This window comes from Lithobates pipiens, unplaced genomic scaffold (genome assembly GCF_037356315.1).
Source record: "Lithobates pipiens isolate NorthernLeopardFrog02 unplaced genomic scaffold, aLitPip1_a1.2 Scaffold_13, whole genome shotgun sequence".
NCBI classification, from domain to species: domain Eukaryota; kingdom Metazoa; phylum Chordata; class Amphibia; order Anura; family Ranidae; genus Lithobates; species Lithobates pipiens.
In genome coordinates, this window is record NW_027507718.1 from 351,716,130 (window position 1) to 351,736,445 (window position 20,316).

At 42.7% G+C, this 20,316-nt stretch overlaps 1 protein-coding gene across 1 annotated transcript in view; it reads left to right on the top strand.

Annotated features, from left to right (window-relative positions):
• The window catches only part of RXFP1 (relaxin family peptide receptor 1), a 523,212-nt gene that overhangs the window by 451,673 nt on the left and 51,223 nt on the right, over window positions 1-20,316 (top strand). The window lies entirely within an intron of this gene.

A 20,316-nucleotide genomic window follows, 5' to 3' on the forward strand; every position in this document is an offset into this window, starting at 1 on the left:
AGACCAAAGTATTCTTTGCTGGTCAAATCTGCACAATTTTCCATCAATTCTTATGCATATGTAGCACTGACTGAAACGGCTGATTTTATTGGGCTTACTGTTACCTTCTTCACCTCATGCGTGTCTAGGGGTTTCCCGAGGTAGATGACCCAAGAACTGCAGAGACTGACGCCAGATCCACTTAAAGGGATTTTTATTTGCGAAAAATCGTTAACAACACAGTCTCTCAACGTAGGGTTAGAGGGTTTAGGTAGAAAAGTCCAGGTACTCTTATCTATAACTTCAATAGGGAAAGTCTCTCACCAGTAGAAAATTCAGAGAATAGCCATTCACAACTGGATCCTCATCCTTATTGGATAGTCCTTCTCACACCAGGCCTAGCAGCCAACAGGGTGTTTAAATCAAGAAGAAGTCTCTGCCACAGACTTTGCTATAGAACACTTGAGTAAAACTGAAAGTTTGTAGAACTCTCGTATTGTACCAGCATCTTGCAGCCAGTCCGGCGATACCACACGAGATTGGATTCACTTGGGTCCTTCAACTTGTCCAGGCTCTTGTTGAGAAGCCAAACCTTGCGTGGCTTTCTCCCGAAGAGTCCTCCCCTAGATAACTTCACAGTTGCTGGGCCTCTCCACTAACGGAGACGGCACCGGACCACCTCCGAATCCTTCCTTCAGTTTCCTTGCCTCGGCTAGCCAGCCCCGAGACGTGTGATCGGGTGGATCCACACCCAGGCCATGGGAGTCCTGGGGGCTGGTCAGGAGGACCAGGACCAAGCAGTCAGAAAATACTTCTGGCCCGGAACCCCAAAACACGTGACATCCGCACCTTAAGTACCCTGTCCCAGGAAGCACAGCAAGAGGGACACTCCCACTGGGTTGGTTCCGAGAGAGAATAACCTTAATGCGCCCAACTTAGACTGCGTTCTTCACCCTTCCATAATGACAGCTCCACCTATGGTCAGGCAGAACACCTGGCAGTCCAGCTAGACTGGTGCTGAGGTCTAAATTTAGGATAATTGAACCCAAAACCAAACTACGGTTCAAGGGTAAAGTTAAATGACAAAAACACATAGCGCATGCTCTTCAGGAGCTGGCGCTACACGTGTGTAGCAGAATCTTTAACCTCTTCCAGTCTAATGTGAACCTTTGAGGCCACAGACAGTTGACATCCTTCAATAAGTAGAGACAGCAAACCTGCACGTACAGAACTGGCAACTTGCTGGGGCCTTTCCCTGTGCGGCTGTCCTCCTATCAGTTTTGCAGCCCCTTGAGCTCCTAGTCTCTCACTGGACTCTTTGATTCACTGACTCTGAATCTCGTGAGCTCCTTAAGGCTTTTGTGGTGGTACCTCCCTCAAGCATCACCCACGCTTCCCTGCTGGGTCCCTAGGTTGGGGCTTAGTCCCATGCATGCTCAGAAAAAAATCTGGAGGCGAAAGCTATTGGATACCGGCCTCTACATAGTCCCGTCATACGTTTTGTACGTCACCTCGTTCTGAACTATTGGATTTTCCGACAACTTTGTGCAATCGTGTGTATGCAAGACAAGTTTCGGCCAAAATCAGTCGAAAAAAATCAGATGGATTTTGTGGTCGAAATGTCCGACTATGTGTATGGGGCATAAGGGAAAGAAACCCCCTTCCCATTGGCTGAGATATTCCATATACCCATAACTTGACCTTGAAATGTCCTTCTCACATCTAATGCTAACAAGTGCCCGGCCACCTAGTGGCAGAAGAGAAAAGTACAACAAGGCCAAACTTAGGGAGAAATCAATGGATCTCTAACAACTATCTACAGTAGCTACTCCTGACAAGGAATTTGGTGAGGAGCTACCGGACTAAACCCCAGGGCGCTACACATGTATGTTGTGAACAAGGCCCAACTGTTCCCATAGTCTGCTGTCCTATTTATGAATCACAATATGTGGGAGTTTTGTTCAAGTTCAGTAAGGCCCCGTTCACAGCATATGTGCAAAAAAACTGATGGAAAATATGTGCAAATTTGACTTGCTTAGAATATTTTGGGCTTGTTCTAACATAGGTCTCTGCAAGGACATAAAGAAACTATTGATTTCTGTGTAAAATTTTTATGAATACAAACACACCAATAATTTTTTCTAGCACCACATCCCAAAATTAGATAGTAAAAGAGTGGAAAAATAGGGACTTTATAGGTGCAAATCATTTGAAAAGATATCAAATATATATAAAAAAAATGATTTTATTTTGAGGAGCAAAATAAGAATTCATACATTAAAAAGATGGGAAAAAGGGGGAGATATAACAATAGCAAGTGCAATAAGTTACAACATTAGCAACACAGCAATAGGTGATGGATCTCCCAACATGTTTCGTCCATATGTCGGGCTTCTTCAGGGGATGCTGGTCACTTGCATGGTACAATGCCTTCTATTAAGAAACACAAACAGTTGAACAAATTAAATTGTTTCAAAAATGCATATAATCATTTACATTCAATATGGTTCTTACACATATGCGTCTCCCCTGCCAAGGTACCACTGCTTACCTAAAGAGGGGGGCCAAGAAGTGCCAGGATGACTAGATGTTTTAGCTCTATCAAAAGGAAAGCATGCACTACAGGTAACCATAGATGGTAAAAAAGACCAACTAAAAAAGAAAAAGATGATAGTGCCCCTTAGCATCTGAAGGAAAGATGGGATATTCCACCTGACCCAATGGGTAAGAAATAAAAAGGGACCTTCAAGGACAGGCTCAGTAGCTAGCTTGATACCAAGGGCCACACACCTCCAGATGTTCTGATCCCTTATAGGGTATCGAATAAATACAATAAAAGCAACACTATATCATTTGCTATACACTGCCAAAAGCAAAAAATATGTATGTATAAGAAAAAGGATCTCTTAAAAACATAGGAGTCACAGTCGCCATGATGGTGCCCAGGGCCGGACTTTCAATAGGGCTTGACGGGGCTCAAGCCCATGGGCCCCGTCCAATAGTGGGCCCCGCGAGCCCATACTTTGCACTAGGCGTCCATGCTATAGCAGGCTACAGCGCGGACGGCAGTTGCTGGGAGGACGTCTTTGTTTACTTCCCCTGATGCGTGCCGCGGGCGCGCATCGGGGAAGTTCTGTGTCGGCAGTGTCCCTTGGACACAGCCAATCACAGATCATGCTAAATGGCCAATCACAGCGGCCATTTAGCACTGATCTGTCCAATGAGAGATGATATCATGAGATCATCTCTCATCGCCGGCTCTCCCCCTCACAGAGACAGCCTGTGAGGAGGGAGAGCGACGTGTAGCCTGTCACTGTGAGTAAAAAAATAAAAAATAAAACAATGTAAAGTGCTGTCCCCAGTGCCATCTGTCCCCAGTGCCACCTGTCCCCAGTGCCACGTATAAGTGCCATCTGTACTCAGTGCCATCTGTCATCAGTGCCACCTGTCCCCAGTGCCACGTATAAGTGCCATCTGTCATCAGTGCCACCTGTCCCCAGTGCCACTGCCATGTATAAGTGCCACCTGTCCCCAGTGCCACCTGTCCCCAGTGCCACTGCCATGTATAAGTGCCACCTGTCCCCAGTGCCATCTGTCCCCAGTGCCACGTATAAGTGCCATCTGTCATCGGTGCCACCTGTCCCCAGTGCCATATGTCCCCAGTGCCACGTATAAGTGCCATCTGTCATCAGTGCCACCTGTCCCCAGTGCCACGTGTAAGTGCCATCTGTCATCAGTGCCACCTGTCCCCAGTGCCACCTGTCCCCAGTGCCACTGCCATGTATAAGTGCCACCTGTCCCCAGTGCCATGTATAAGTGCCATCTGTCCCCAGTGCCACGTGTCCCCAGTGCCACTGCCATGTATAAGTGCCACCTGTCCCCAGTGCCATCTGTCCCCAGTGCCACGTATAAGTGCCATCTGTCATCAGTGCCACCTGTTATCAGTGCCATCTGTCCCCAGTGCCACTGCCATGTATAAGTGCCACCTATCCCCAGTGCCACATATAAGTGCCATCTTTCATCAGTGCCACCTGTCCCCAGTGCCACGTATAAGTGCCATCTGTCCCCAATGCCACCTGTCCCCAGTGCCACATATAAGTGCCATCTGTCATCAGTGCCATCTGTCCCCAGTGCCACCTGTCCCCAGTGCCACGTATAAGTGCCATCTGTCATCAGTGTCACGTGTCATCAGTGCCACCTGTCCCCAGTGCCATCTGTCCCCAGTGCTACCTGTCCCTAGTGCCATGTGCCATCTGTTATCAGTGTCACGTGTCATCAGTGTCACTTAATAGTGCCATCTGTCATCAGTGCCACGTATTAGTGCCATCTGTCAGCAGTGCCACATGTCATAAGTGCCGCATTTTAGTGCCATCTGTTATCAGTGTCATGTGTCTTCAGTGCCATGTATTAGTGTCATCTGTCATCAGTGTCACGTGTCATCAGTGCCACGTATTAGTGCCATCTATCAGCAGTGCCACATATTAGTGCCATCTGTCATCAGTGCCACGTGTCATCAGTGCCACATCAGTGTCACGTGTCATAGTCCTGGTGCTCCTGGGCCTTCAAAAGTGTAATAGGTAGTCAAGAAGTTAGATGTGTAATTTATGCTCCTAGAACACGTGACGGCGCTCCCTGCATGTTGGGCCTCTCTAAGTGGCCAGGCTGTGGAAAAGTCCCACACACGTGGTATCGTAATACTCAGGAGGAGTAGAATGTACAATTTATCTTGCACTACTTTGTTCAATGAGTTATTTTGTTATATTCTTGCAATTGATTTGTTATGATTGCAACCTTACAGGTAGTTGATTGTTTTTCAATATGTTTTCCAGGTAAATAAGTGTTTTATGTTCTCATTCTGACCAAGATATTTGTGCATTGCAATAAACACTTGATCACTTTGAATTTTTTTAATCATTATTTATTTATTGGAAAAAAAACTTTTCAAGCTTCAAATCAGTAATAGATTATTACTTTGTTTAGCATTTAACACTGTCTACGGTACCAGTCACCTTTTAAAAGTAGCTTGGCAATTCAAATAACGATTGGATCGATTATATTGTTACGGCACCAGATGGCGTCAAATTAATATAGAAGGTAGGGCCCGAAAGTGACTCAAGCCCAGGGGTCCCCAGCACACTAAGTCCTGCCCTGATGGTGCCACAAACAGGGCCATTGTTTTAAAAAGTATAAATTAGTTGTAGTTGCCTGAATGCAAAAAGCTGTGTGTATGGGTCCCTCGGTTCCCGCAGTGTCTCCTTGCTGCTTACAGTGGCTTTAAATACCATCCATCCGGTATAGAAACCGGATGCGGACGTGAGAGCTGTGCTGTGCATATGCGATCATCGCCATGGTAGCTCGCTCACACACTCCCGCCAGGTCCTAGGGCTCAGTCGGATGTGTATAAAGGGAGCTCCCTCTGGTGGTGAAGAGGGGGAATCTCACCTGTCCAAAGACATGTAGAGATTTCAAAAACCATGGCGATGCATACACGGCCAGTACAGAAGATCCAGTGCCTAGCTCATATAGCACAGACACCCTGGGTGTCCATACGGTCACCCAATTCAACGCCTGGAAACCCAGATGAGCAAAAAACTCCCCCAAAAAATAAAAAGGGCAGATCGGTCAGATGGTAAAAATATTGGAGAGGATGGGAATCTAAGGAACAGTCTACAGCCATAGACAGGGGAGACGCAGGTGCATTTACAACACTCAATAATATTTAATAGCTCAAAAAAACAGAGAAACAAAATTAACCAAAACAACAGTTAACAAAGTAAGCTAAACATAAATGAATCTCAATTTTAATGACAATTCATATAGAGATAAATTAAAACTAGTGGTTTCTCATCATAGGTAAGATTTCAAAGGCAGACTACCAGGGCAATATTTTTAATATTTTAAGAGTCATTTTAAACATCTAAAATACTATTAATTATTGTGGGCCAAAAAGCGGAGGAGGGTGAAAATTATAGAGAGGGGGGATGTGTTGTTGACATCCATTAGAAAGACGAAGTGAGACGAACTGATGGAAAATATGTGCAAATTTGACTTACTTAGAATATTTTGGGCTTGTTCTAACATAGGTCTCTGCAAGGCCATAAAGAAACTATTTAGACATAAGACAAGTTTTTGGCGCAAATCAAAGATAATATTAGATTCCCACTAAGGAACAAAGTCTATAAAAGTACATATAATAGTGAGTGCAAAAAGTGCACTGCTTTGTCAAGTCCAAAAAGAGGAATTGGATGCTCTTTAGTTCATTTTGTGGGGGAGGGGGGGAGAGATGAGGAGGGGGGGAGGAATCCACATACAGGGCTGCCACCTTAGGAGAGCTGAAACTAAGCTCCTGGATTGCTGTAGATAAAAAGAAAAAAAAAAAAAAGAAAAAAAAAGAGAGGGGCGCCTCTGGGTGCAGATTTTTCAAAAGGTTTTATTTACAATGTAATAATAGTAAAATTTTGCACTCACATTTAGTAGGCAAAAAATAGGCATTGAACACAAGGGGTCATCTGGTGTATCTGATTCAAACGTCAGCCAGTGATCCGGTCCACATCTGTCATCCTGTCATTCCTGTTCCTCTCAGTATGGTCCACTACAGGTGTTTAGGAGGAAGCCGGCTTATGGTGGAAGCAAAGTATGTAGTTTTAAAATGAGGCTTGGGAGGCAGAGATGGCCAGGGCGCAGAGCTGTGACGTCATAGAACATGCAACGCGTTTCTTGAGCGTGCGGGTCGAGATTGTCAGACGACCGCGCTCTTTCATCAGGCAAATCAGAGTGGGTTCTAATATTTATTCTATTATTTAAAACTATTTCTAAAATAATTGTGGTTATATCCACAGCTCGCTGATCTGATCCAATGTTCTGAGATCTGAATTTTGTTTTCAGGGGTTTCTCAAGATCTTAGACTTTTTTGCCAAGGGTTCCTCCATGGTAAACAGGTTGAGAAACACTCGGCTAGTCAATGTCACCCTGACTGCCATTAGGTATCGGCATGAAATCCTTGGACTCATTGTCAGACCCTACGCTGGTGCAGTGTGTCCCGGGTTCCTCCTGGTGCATGACAATGCCCGGCCTCATGTGGTGAGATTATGCAGCCAGTTCCTCTGGGACATTATATTTTGTTCCATCCAATTGCACCTCAATCTGTTCAGGAGCTCAGGGATGTCCTGGTCCTATTCTGGGAGGAAATGCCCCAGGACACCATCCATCGTCTCAGTAGGAGCATCCCCTGACATTGTCAGGCATGCATATAAGCACGTGGGGGCTATATAATCTACTGAATACCAGTTTGAGTTGCTATAATGTAATTTTAGCAAAATGAACTAGCCTGCTGCATCATTTTTTCACTTTGACTTTTGAGGTGTCATTGAATTCAGCCATCTGTAGGTTGATCGCTTTTTTTTCCATTAAACGTAGTGGCATTCTTTCATTCCTAACGCATTACCCCATATCAGTATAGATATCCAGCATGATATGTTTCACCATTGGGATCTGATGTGTTTTCAAAGTGTTCCTTTATTTCTTTTGAGCAGTGTACATATATTAATCCAAATATTTTTGCATTTATATATTTTATTATATATGTATATTTTATATCATACAGTTTATTTATAGTGTATATTGCATTAGTATAGTAAAAGGCAACCTCATCAATGAGAAAGAAATCTTGAATGACATTCCTGTGATAAATGGTTATAGCTAAATCATGCTTATAGCGTTTTCACTGAAAATATCTACATTTACTGGAATAGGTCACCTCAGGCTCAATCAGTTATAATTGTCACCTGGCTCCTAGGAGGTTGAGGAAATGAACAATACATGGGGGAAGACGTAGGAACTAGTGGAGGAGAATGGCTATGAAAAGGATTATAATTAGAGCAGGAAATAGCACAGGCATCCTAGCAAACATACAGTATGCCACAAATACCGCTATTTTGTGCACACAAGTTGATCTGTAGAAATAATAAACACATTAGTGACACATTGCATGCACAATAGTTACATCTTCTTCATCTTCATAAATAGTTGCTATGCAACCTAACAACATCATTAGCATTGTAATCTTAATTTCAATACACATTTTCTTTGAAATACCAGCTGTATGGGTGCTGGAGAGAACTTTGTGCTAGATCTTTTGCCATCCTGTTTGTACATTTGTAGCTAGAGCTTTCTGCCTGTGCCAGAACGATAAGGTGGTCAGATCTGTGTGTCATCATATGACATGTTGGCAGCTTAAAAGCTCAGTTGTCTCACTTCTTTAGCCAAGGTAACATCATATTTTTGGGGTAACTTGAAAGTGAGTTTATTGATTGGAATCTTTAATGGTTATTTTAAGTGTGTGCAAGACGTGTTCCCCGTTGACTGCCAGGTCTTAACTGGGTGTATATGGGGAGCAAGATAACCAAAATAAGTTTATATTATACATAGATCATGGTTAGAAAAGAGAATTAGCTGCTTGTTTATCAGGGAAATGCAGGCTAGCTAGCAGAAGATTCCATTGGAACCAACATGAATTATATTTACAGCAGCTGTCTAAAGATACAATTTGTCAAATAAACACTGATCAGCAATAATTTTATAACCACTGACAGGTAAAGTGAATAACCATGAATTACTCTCATTACAATGGCATCTGAAAGTTGGTGGGATACACTTGGAAGCAATAAACATGTTGTCCTTACAATTTGATATCTTGAAAGCAGGAAAAAATGGGAATTGCAGTTTGTTTTATATGGGGCTCTGTAGCCACAGACCGGTCAATGTGCCCATGCTGATCATATTCACAGCCAAAAGCACCTACAATGGGCACATCAGAACTGGACCACAGAGCAGTGGAAGAAGGCAGCCTGGTTTGATGAATTATATTTTCTTTTACATCATGCGGATGTGTCTGCGCCGCTTACCCGGGAAAGAGATGGCAGGATGCAGTATGGGAAGAAGCGGAGGCAGTGTGATACTTTGGGAAGTGTTCTGCTGGAAAAACTTGGGTCCTTCCATTCATGTGGATGTTACTTGACACGTACCACCTACTTTAACATTGTTGCTGATCATGTACATCCCTTCATGGAATCGGTATTCCTTGATGGCAGTGGCCTCTTTCAGCAGGATAATGTGCCCTGCCACTTGGCAAAAATGGTTCGAGCATCTGTGGGATGTGCTGGAAAAAAGTACAATCCATGGAGGCCCCACCTCGCAACTTACAGGACTTAAAGTATTTGTTACCGATGGCTTGGTGTCAGATACCACAGCATGTTTTCAGAGGTCTAGTGACATCCATGCCACAATGGGTCAAGACTGTTTTGGTGGAAAGGGACTGTTTTGGTGGCAAAATGGGCACCTACCCAATATTAGGTAGTTGGTGATAAAGTTATGGCTGATCGGTGTATAGTGTATTATCCTGTATATGTATATTTTAAATTGTTTACATTTCTTGAATAAAGTGGTTCTAAAGGCAGAAGTTTTTTTATCTTAATGCATGAAGATAAAAAACCTTCAGTGTGCAGCAGCCCCCCCCCCCCCCCAGCACCCCATAATACTTACCTGAGCCTCGTCTCTATAAATCGATGTGCACGAGTGCCTCAGCTGTCCAGGACTCTCCCACTTGGTCGCCTGAGAAACAGCAGTGGGTGCCATTGGCTCCCACTGCGGTCAAATATCACTTTAGGCCCCTTCAAACTATGCTGTTTAGTTGAGCATATTTGCTAATGTGAGTTGTACTGTAGGTGTTTATTTTCACCTGGTGATCTGGGTAGTAAGTCTGTTGTTTTTCAACAGAACAAGTTGTCTGGCAAATGTATCATGTAAATGTTAGGAAAGTTGAAGCAAACAATTTACCACTGACTAGAGTGTAGAAAAGGGCGCTACCTTCAAATTGCAACACAATTGAGTGCACATAGATCAATACAATAAAACACATCATATACAAAAATCCATGTTACCGAGCTGAGTCCATAAAAGAGAAAAATAAAATAATATGTATCCAGAAATAAGTGTCCAATCACAGTGTTCCTATAAAATATTAAATGTATAAAGGTACTCCAATCTTCATAAAAGTGCTCCACCCAAAGTGCAAAAAATCATTATGTACTCACCAGAATGACTCTGCCACCACGTAACCATCAGGCATATAACTTTTAAATTCTGCTTCTTACAAATGCAGGGCAATTCCTCAAATAGATATCCACACTCTTCTTCCCCAGTTGGGTCACTGTAATGAAAGGCTCCAAAACAGAGCACAAGCGCAGCGTATATAGTGTAGTATGTTTTTAATAATATAACACAATAAAATGACAAGTGTGTCCACTCACATGTACACGTAGGGATATAGGCATAAAACATGTGCAGCTATCCGGTGTTTCGTAAGATTAGGCAAACCGTCAGAATTTGTTACGAAAGTGGCATTCCGTGGTAGCCATCTTGCTACACCCTACACTCCTCCACAGTAACGATAAAGTGAAAAGGCAGCAAGCGGACATCTTGTTACACCTACCGGAGTCTTGCATTTCACACTTATTTTTAACAGTTAACGGAGCTTATATGGTGAAACAGTATTTAGAAATCCATCTGACTGTTTACATGTTGAATTATAAAAGCAGTGGTGTTCTGTCAGATTTGCAAACCTATGAGATCAGCAGGCTCACCGCTGCTTTTATAATTCAATATGTAAACAGTCTGACGGATTTTAAAATACTGTATATCGCCATATAATCTTCATTAACTGTTAGAAATAAGTATGAAATGCAAGACTCCGATGGGTGTTAAAATATGTCCACTTGCTGCCTTCTCACTGTATTGTGACTGTGGAGGAGTGCGGGGTATAGCAAGATGGCGGCAAAGGAACGCCACTTCTGTTACAAATTCGGACAGGTTGCCTAATCTGACGAAACACCAGCCAATAGATCCCACACCGTCATCCAGAGGTTAGACTGAGGGTGCGTTACACCCAAAAGAAGTGACACTAGGGATGGTTCCGGTCAATGCATGTCAGGCCTGCACTTCAATGCGTTTTGCACATGTGCATGTCATCAGGAAGTCAGGAAGCAAGTTCGGTTTCATGCAAAACAACATACATTAACGTGTACACAGTAACACACCACAACAAAACACCATAGTGTGAAGGGAAACTAAACTTGTTATAGATTGGTGTCAATATGAAGATACCCTCCACTGCAACTGTCATTGGTGCCAATGTAAAACCAATAGCTTTAAGAGAATGACAGTACCCCCAAGCCATGTTGCCTATTATTTCTGACATCAGCGCTGGAACACTATAGCAGCCATCAGGAGTAGACCACGCTGCCAATGCCAGGGTCTAGTGAAAAAGCGTGTAAGGTTTACTGTCTAGTGTACTGGCAGCCACAGTAGTGAAAAATATGTGCAGGGCAGGCAAGGACCAGAACACCCTCTACACAATGCTCCCTAATGGTTACATGGGCTGCTACGGCAGCAGTTTCACGAGTGATGCCTCCATTATTTCATAAACCACAACATTGTTAATATCGCTTGATATTTTTTAAAATAGTTTTGAACATTTGTTTTGTAAGACCAGTCCTTGTATGTGCATGGATTAGTCATTGTATTGGCCTGATTTATGAAAGCTGGAGCAAAATTTGTTGCCCTAGGTCTATAGTTGTTGCCCTTTATTTATTTATTTTTATTTTTTAAACAATAAGCTTTTATTGGAGCTTAGATATAACAATTGTACAATAATACTAACATTTGTACAGGAGTATCATATTAAAGTATAACAAAGTATAATTGAGTTCAGTGGTAGAGTATTTTGTTGGTTTTACTAGCAAAATTGTTGCCCTTTATGATTGCAGTACTAAGCAGTACCACGTCAGAATGACGTTCTGTTAATACCTCTGCATTTTTTGTTAGCACGTGGCAGAGATATGTCCCATTTTAGTTACTAGAACTGCATTGGCCATCATGGCAAAGAACTCATTTTGAAATTATACTAGATTAACATGCCTTTATAATTATACTAGATTAACAAGCCTTTAACTGCACAAATGTGAAAAGTGCCTAAATTTCCCTAAAATCACGGTACCACTGGTAACTTGCACAGAATTTATTATTGATTGTTGTAAGGTTATTGATTTTTATAGTTTTACTAAACCCTCCGATGAAAAATGTTTTTTTCTTGGTTACTGGTCTGGAAACGTACTGTTCTATGCGCTCTAAGGGACAGTTTATGCCTCATTGCACTATGCCGCGCTGTAAGTATGTTGGCATTGTGGCGGTGGATGTTCCTCGTGGCTGTAAGCCCACCAGGTTCTTGGGCTATGCCAGGAAGTGTGGGCAGGGCCTACTGCACCCGTGCACTAGGGGTACCTTTGCCCACAGGTGAACACAAATGCCCAGGACCAGGTGGGAACTGCGGTCATGGGAACAGTCTAACATTACAACAGTCTCCTGGCTTATAGATGAGCTGACACTGCAAGTAGTACAAGAAGTTGTCCCAATTCTCTACTTTGAGTGTTTTATATAGGTTGCATTTGAGGTGGCAGGCAGAACAATGCCACTCCACCAGCCAGTGTACCTCCATTATCTCACTCCCAGTAACGGAATGAAACCCCGCTGGACACATACCGCAGGTCTTATGGGTGTCCTAAGGTAATTCTTCCATACCATCAGTTAGGCTTAGGGCCTCTCTGATGCTGGTCTGCTCCAAGTCGCTATGGGAGAGGGACCATTTGGGAGGGAGCCCAAGCAGCGACACCCTCACTAACAAAGGATACCTCACCTTATCAAGGTACCATGCCTCAGCTGGTTGCCTTGTGTCTTCGGTGTGGTCTTAGTTACCCTTAGTAATAGCCTTGCTCTTGCTTAGTACATTCACTTGACACAGTAGTGTAGTGTACTTCATATACTTCTAGTGTTATTACAGGTCCAGAGTAGTTGAGCATATCTGCCATATGACACGCATGCACCCTTTAATAACTTAAGACCAGGCTCAACACAGCTAATAAGCTTTGATGAAAGTCTTGCAGAGTAAACTAACAAAGTGCAAACAAAGTCCAGAGCATCCTAACCCTGACTAGCCAGTGTTTAGTGGCTGCCCAGACATACATTTGAAAGGAGAAAGTCAATTAACTGGTGGAAGTCCATACTTGTCAGTGCTCCAGTCTCTTGTGGCTCCATAAGCCACAGCAGTCCCACAGCAACTTCCTGTGCAGACTCCTTTCTCCTTCCAGGCAGATGATTGTTGGCTTTCAAGGGCTACATCTTCTTCTATGTGTAGAGATAGCGTTAATCTATCCCTAACATGGGCAGACTAGCTGGCTTACTAAAATAATCCATTCTCCTTAGGGCATCAGAATAAATGAGCTGTAATGCACAAAAAAGATGCATTTTTTTGCAGCTCACCAAAACACACATTGTGCATTGTGCATTGTGGTGTGCTGCACTGCGTTGCAGGTGCATAGTTGTACAATTTAAAATGAATGACACCACAACGCACCATAGCACAAGCAATGCATTAGGCTGAACTGAATGCTCCTGCATCTTACTGACAGAAGCATATGGGAAGATGCACCAGAGTAAACTGAGTCACCACATTATCCTGTAGTCTAAAGCAAGAGTGTGCAGATGACAACCCTGTTTTGCAGAGTCTGATAGAAGGAGCAGTGATGTCACTGTCAAATGGGAAGTGTCTGGAGAAGCATTACTTTAGGAATTAACAGGTGGAATTAAAAAGTTTGTTCACATTAATTACATTACAACTACAATTCCTGATCTAAACCTTTAAATATGACCAAAGCACACCTCTATCTCACTAGCAGAACACCTTCTGAATAGACAGCTAAAACCAATCTGCCGACTATATTCAGACTTCAATTTACCCCCGCGGTAGGGTTGTCACTTTTTCTTCGAGTCAAACCCGAACACTTTAGCGGCGCACAGCAATTTTTTTTTTTATAGTATAAACTATACATATATTAAGCAATTAAATTACATTTCTAATCATATGAAGTTAATCACAAGAGTCCTCCTTTACATCAGAGTCCACAGAGTTCCCCTTTGACATCTGAATCCGCAGAGTTCCCCTTTTACATCTGACTAAAATCAAAATAAGTACAGAGCTAAATACAAAGTATCCCCTGAGGGATATATAGTGCATTCAACAAATTATATATAAATATCAGTGCAATATGCAAAATGTGTTCTCAATACATGCAATACATGCAAATAGTCAAAAGAGAAATAGAAAAAAAGAGGGCGCACCAACCTTGTGCATTATCCTTGGATGTATTTTATTCAAAAAGTAAATGAAAAACGACTCAAACGTGAAAGAAAACCGCAATATAAATAGCCTTCAGATGATGGCCATTGGTCTCATGACAACAGACTCCAGCTAGTAATGGAGAAGACTTTAAGAGCCACTTTCGGCTGATGCGTTTTGAAGGGATACCTTCTTCCTCAGAGCCCAGCAGTGTTATCTCCTTCAGCTTCATTTATATATATATATATATATATATATATATATATATATATATATATATATATATATATATATACACACACACACACATACATATATGCAAACACACATACACATACACACACACATACAAGAGTGTGTACTCATGGAGGCACCTCCCAGAGGGGGTCACAGGTCCCACCCAAAGATTGTATGTGGTTCTTAGCAAGAGGGTGATGACCAATTCACATAAGTGGACATAAACACCTATATGATGGATTAGCTAGGTACCCATAGAACAATGCAGATGATGTTACAAACATCTGTACTCAGTGAGGTGTCAAAGGGTCTCTCTCTGTGAGTGCATAGACCAGACATATACAATAAAAGTAATCAAACAACAGTCAAAGAACAAAAGTCAAAAACAGTCAAAACCAGTCAAAAAGTGGGCACACATGATGGGCAAACATGGTGGTCTGAAATTTTGTCCCATAAATAATTATACAGAGACATTGGGTAATCATTTCACAACCATCTTGGAGTGAAAACAGTAAGAATCTAAAACTAAACTAAAACTAAAACTATTACTTGTCAGCGCCATGCACCGCCATTTAAAGGGATCCAGAGCTTGTCCCATTGAAGAGCTAGTTGTCAGCGTTATGCGCTGCCAATAGGTGAGGTAACTGCCACATCAGTGGCGTTAGTAGCTTTCCCTCGTGGCCGGATCCCTGTCTGGAATACATACCATATTGTTTGCGTTCCAAGAAACCGGAAGTGCAGACTGGACGTCACTTCCTGCGCATCCGCCGTTGCACAGGGATGACATCAACCACAATAGTCAGCCACTGCCATTTTACTGTCTCTGTCTCATAGAGGGCAAGGCAGACATGTGTGCCAATCTTTATACAGGCCAATGCTATCTCGAAGAGGGGAAATAATTCCTCAAACGAGAACCCATATAGCCTTAAGTGTACCAGCCTAGAAGATCCCTGAGCCCCTCTGGGTTTGAATTGCCAAAAAAAGGCGATTCTCTATGAATGTCCCCATCAAGATGCACACACTCACCCCTTAATATATTATATTGTATTGAATTCAATTCAAATCAGGGGGGCATGTAAACCAATGCATATATACATCTACATGTGATAAATGCTCATAATCGTACACAAGGAGCTAAAATATTTTACACACTATATATACACGCATATACACACATACATACAAAAATATGTATGCGCATCACACACAATACATGCAAAAAATATTAAGTAAAATTATTAATAGATTAAATGGTATAAAAAGTATATATTAATAATTACTATCATAGATTAAAAAAAACCTTTAGTAAAAAACCTTATTAATATCAATAATAATAATTATAGTAATAATATTAGTTATTAAAAATTGAAGATTGGTAACTACTAGATGAATTCTTATTACCCTTAACAGGTAATCTAAATATATATATATATATACACCATTCGGTACAACGATAATTACACATATAATTGGAAGAAAAGAGAGAAAGGGATAAAAAAATAATAATAATTGAGCAAGGCTTACTTCATCAAGAAACAACAATGATAGTAGTAACAGTAATAACATCAAAGTCAAGATCAACCATCAGGTGGATGGTTATCTTTTCTAAAAGGAAAGTTTAACCTAGACCCAACTATGATTACACTTACTATTTGTTTTAAATTTATGTATTTCAGGATCCTCATTTAGGGCTCCAGGAGTGAGACTCCCAAGGGTGAAGATTCAGAAGGCTTCTCACTTGCATAACTTTTGGTGTCTCCTCCCCTTATCTAGGTCACCTCCAATTGACTCTATCCCAAAAACCTTCATGCCTGTGGGGTCACCTTACTGGGCTTCTTGGAAGTGCTGAGGGACTGGGTATTCCACTCTTGTTTTGATAATGTCGCATTTATGTTCGCCTATCCTGACTCTCATGAGGCGAGATGTCCAGCCTACATAAAGGCGACCATAAGGGCAAATTATACCATGCACACCATACTCTGATCCACAATTAATAAAATGTTTTAATTGGTGAACCCTTCCATCTTTCCCTACTACAGTCTTCTTCCTGTGCCACATATACATACGTGTGCCACAGTTTTTGATTCTACACTTATAGCTCCCCTTTTGGTCAAAGATTGGCGACCATACACTTGTAGATTAATTCAAATATTTTTTCACCCTACTTGGGGCTACCAATCTCCTCAAATCCCGATGCTTTCTAAACACAATATTGGGTCTATCTGGGAGTCTGCTACTTAACACAGGATCATGTTTAAGGATACTCCAATTTTTCTTAGTTATACTTTGAATCTCAAAAGCCTTATTGGTATATTGGGTAGCAACCAAGCTTGTTCATCAACCAAGCTTGATGAACTTCAGGCTTAATAATGGAAACTGGTTCTTGATTCAAATCGAATGGGTTATCATATAAGGCCAGGTACTTATTGATGGCATTCTCTATAAAGCCGCGTACACACGGGCGGATTGTATGGCCTACTTAGTCCGTCATACAATCCGACGGACAGTCCGTCATACTTTCGAATGAACGGACTTGACCACACACGGATGCACAAACAGTCCGTCGAAAGCTTGCGCGATGACGTGTACAGCACGTACGACGGGACTAGAAATAGGAAGTCCAATACACAGCAATGCAACCTTCCGCCGTGTAAATCCTTTCTGAGCATGCGCCATTCTTAGTCCGTCGAACTAGCCTACTCACGAGCGGATTGTCCGCTGAAACCAAAGTATGACGGACAGAATTTCGAAAATTCCGAAATACTTAGTACGCCAGACTGCACGCTGAAAAAGTCAGCTGAAGCCCACACACGAGCGGACTGTCCGCTGAAATGTGTTTCGACGGACTAAGTAGGCCATACAGTCCGCCCGTGTGTGTGCGGCTTTAGGGTGACATTGCATCCCTTTTCCTTGAACTTCTTCCTAAGAAGCTCACTTTATTCTAAGTAATCTTTCTTTCCTTGTACATGTACATGTACGCCTTAGATGGCAAAATTTTCCATATGGGACATTTTTAATCCATCTAGGGTGATGATTACTTCTGGCGTGCAGGTAAGAGTTGCCTCCACTTGGTTTGAAATGGGTTTTAGAAAAAATATCACCATCGGGGGTTTCCCTTAAGCTCCAGGGCCAAGAAGACTAAACAGTCTTTATCAATAAGATGAGTAAAGTCAATACCAAAGGGATTGTCCTTACAATATTCCAAAAAGTTGTTTAGATTCTGATCTGTCCCATCCCAAATAATGAGAATGTAATCAATATACCTAGCAATATTTGAGTTACTTTTTAATAAAATATGTCCAAGGATAATGCACAGGGTTGGTGTGTCCTTTTTTTTCTATTTCTCTTTTGACTGCTAGGATATCCTGCTAGGATACCCCTATCCTAGGCCTGAAGCATTGTCCGCTACAAACTCTAGCCCACCTGGTTGGCTCACTTGTGCGCAGGAGTATTTGTTTTCTATAGGCAAACAGTCCACTGCCTTCAACATAATCCACACCTCTTAAATGCTATCCCCCTCCAAGCTCTTACATATCTCTCCCCCGAGTCCAACCCCACCAAAGGCATCTCCACGTTCTACAACTTACTCCAATAAAAAAGATGATCTTCCAGCATTCACAGTCATTTTCACAATGCCAATGGAAAAACAGCTCTCCGTTCTATTTACAAAGCTACTAGTTGCCCATCACTCTGGGAACTAACTCAGAGCATAACCCAGCGTAGATATCTAACTTCACTTAGCCACCTTCTACAAACATTCTCCTCCCTATTGTTGGAAAAGTTGTGGAGCTAATGGCTCACTTCTCCATTTTCTTTGGAATTGTCCACTCCTAACCTCGTATTGATCTCTGGTCAGAGGTGTACTCCTTGATTATACAGATTACGCATTTATCACTTACGCCATCTCCTGGCACTCCTAAACTTCCATATAGACCAGTGGCGGCCCATCCATAAGGGGCGCATGGGCGCCACCCCCTACAGCTAGTCCCCAACAAAAAAAAAGTCCTTTAAGTGCACCGTGTTCGAGTGCCGGACACAGTGCACTATGGAAAGCATTGTGCCAATGCAATCACATGATTGCAGGTGAGACGCTTCATTTGTGGGGTTTTGGGATGCTTTGTGGCGCAACGTGCCTCTACACTTCCAATAGTGTCATTCTTCTTGATGTCTTTTTGTTGATTTGCTACCACTGCAGGAAATGGGCAGTGCTTTTCCTTGGACCTGCAAAGTCACTTCCGGTTTCTCTGTACCAGTGAGAAACCCGAAGTGACGTCACCGCTCCTTGCATGTGTACAGTATTATAGTGAGGCAATCAGCAGCAGAAGAATAGTGGCAGGCTCAGGGCAGACTGGGAGCGATAGGTCCATGCAGCAGGCAGAGGCAAAGGCAGTCATCCATCCATCTCCCTGTGATCCAGAGGGATCACACAGAAATCTCCAGGTACAGCACATGCTGCAGGGTCAGGACTGGAGGGGGTGCGACAGGAGGGGCACTGTGTCATGACTCTACAGCAACAGTTTTTACCTCATGTTTTACTTCCTCTCTCTCTGTGTAATGCAAGTCTGTACACCTTCCCAATCACACTGATCCTCCCCCTCCTTCACTTTCTTCTGTTTGTTTGCTCTCCCCTCACATGGATTTGTACTGATCACATCCTGCAGCCTCCAGTGTATAATAGGGCACAGCAGGCATACAGACCAGGGAACTTAGCACAGGGATGGCGGGAACCCCTCATAATGGGCACAGCAGATGTACAGACCCAGGAACTCAGCACAGGGATAGTGGGAATCCCTCATAATGGGCATAGCAGGCGTACAGACCTGGGAGTTCAGCACAGGGATGGTGGGAACCCCTCATAATGGGCACAGTGAGGCTGCAATTGACGTGCACAGTGAGGCTGCATATGATGGGCACAGTTCTATCTAACAGTAATGATACATAATCACCTTATAAATGGCTATTTACAGCCCTGCATTGCTAACAGTTTGATTTTTCATTTTGTTTGTGCCCCCCAAAAAAATTTGAGCACCTGCCACCACTGATATAGACACTCTACCCTGATATCACAAACTAGTAACACATATCCTCCTAGCTGCTAGACAGAACATCACAAAATCTTTAAATCACCCTATCCACCATCAGTGTTAAGTGTAATAAAGCAGGTCCAAGACCACTTTTGCTTATGTAAAGATTTTAGCAACAGATATATGTGTCCTTATCAAGCTATCCAAATTATGAGAACCCTGGTCATCATGGATTAAATCCCACTTTTAATGCTGATTACAGAATTTGCTAAACTAGTGCCTAGTGCATACCCTACCCTTCTTCCCCTTCTTGTCACTCTGCTCTCTCACCCCTACCCTTTGCCTTACTCTCACCTCTCTGTTGCCCTGCCTCTTTTAGAAGAACTGCTTAGGTGAAAAGGCAATAATTCTTCAGAGGGATTTTCGGGTTAAAGAGAAAGTAAAGCCTATTAAAAATATAAATAAAAGATACACCCTGCAAGGCAAAGGCATAATGACCTAGTATGCGTAACATACTAGTTCATTATGAATTACTTACCTGAGATCGAAGCCCCAGCATCGGCCCTCGTTCGCCTCCTCCGATGCCGCCATCTATTCCGGAGTGACTTCCGGGTATCGCGGCGCTGGCGCTGTGACTTTACGGAGCTGCGAGGACCTCACTCCCGTGCTGGTGCCTCCACTAACGGCACGATCGCCGTTAGAAACGGCACGCTCAGCGTGCCTGTGCCCGATGTCTACAGCTGATACGCCGTGTACATTGGTGCCGTTATTCCTGCAAATATCTCCTAAACCTTTTATATTTTGGAGGGAGGGGGTGGTGGTGCAAAAGGTAGTCTTGCACCTACAGAT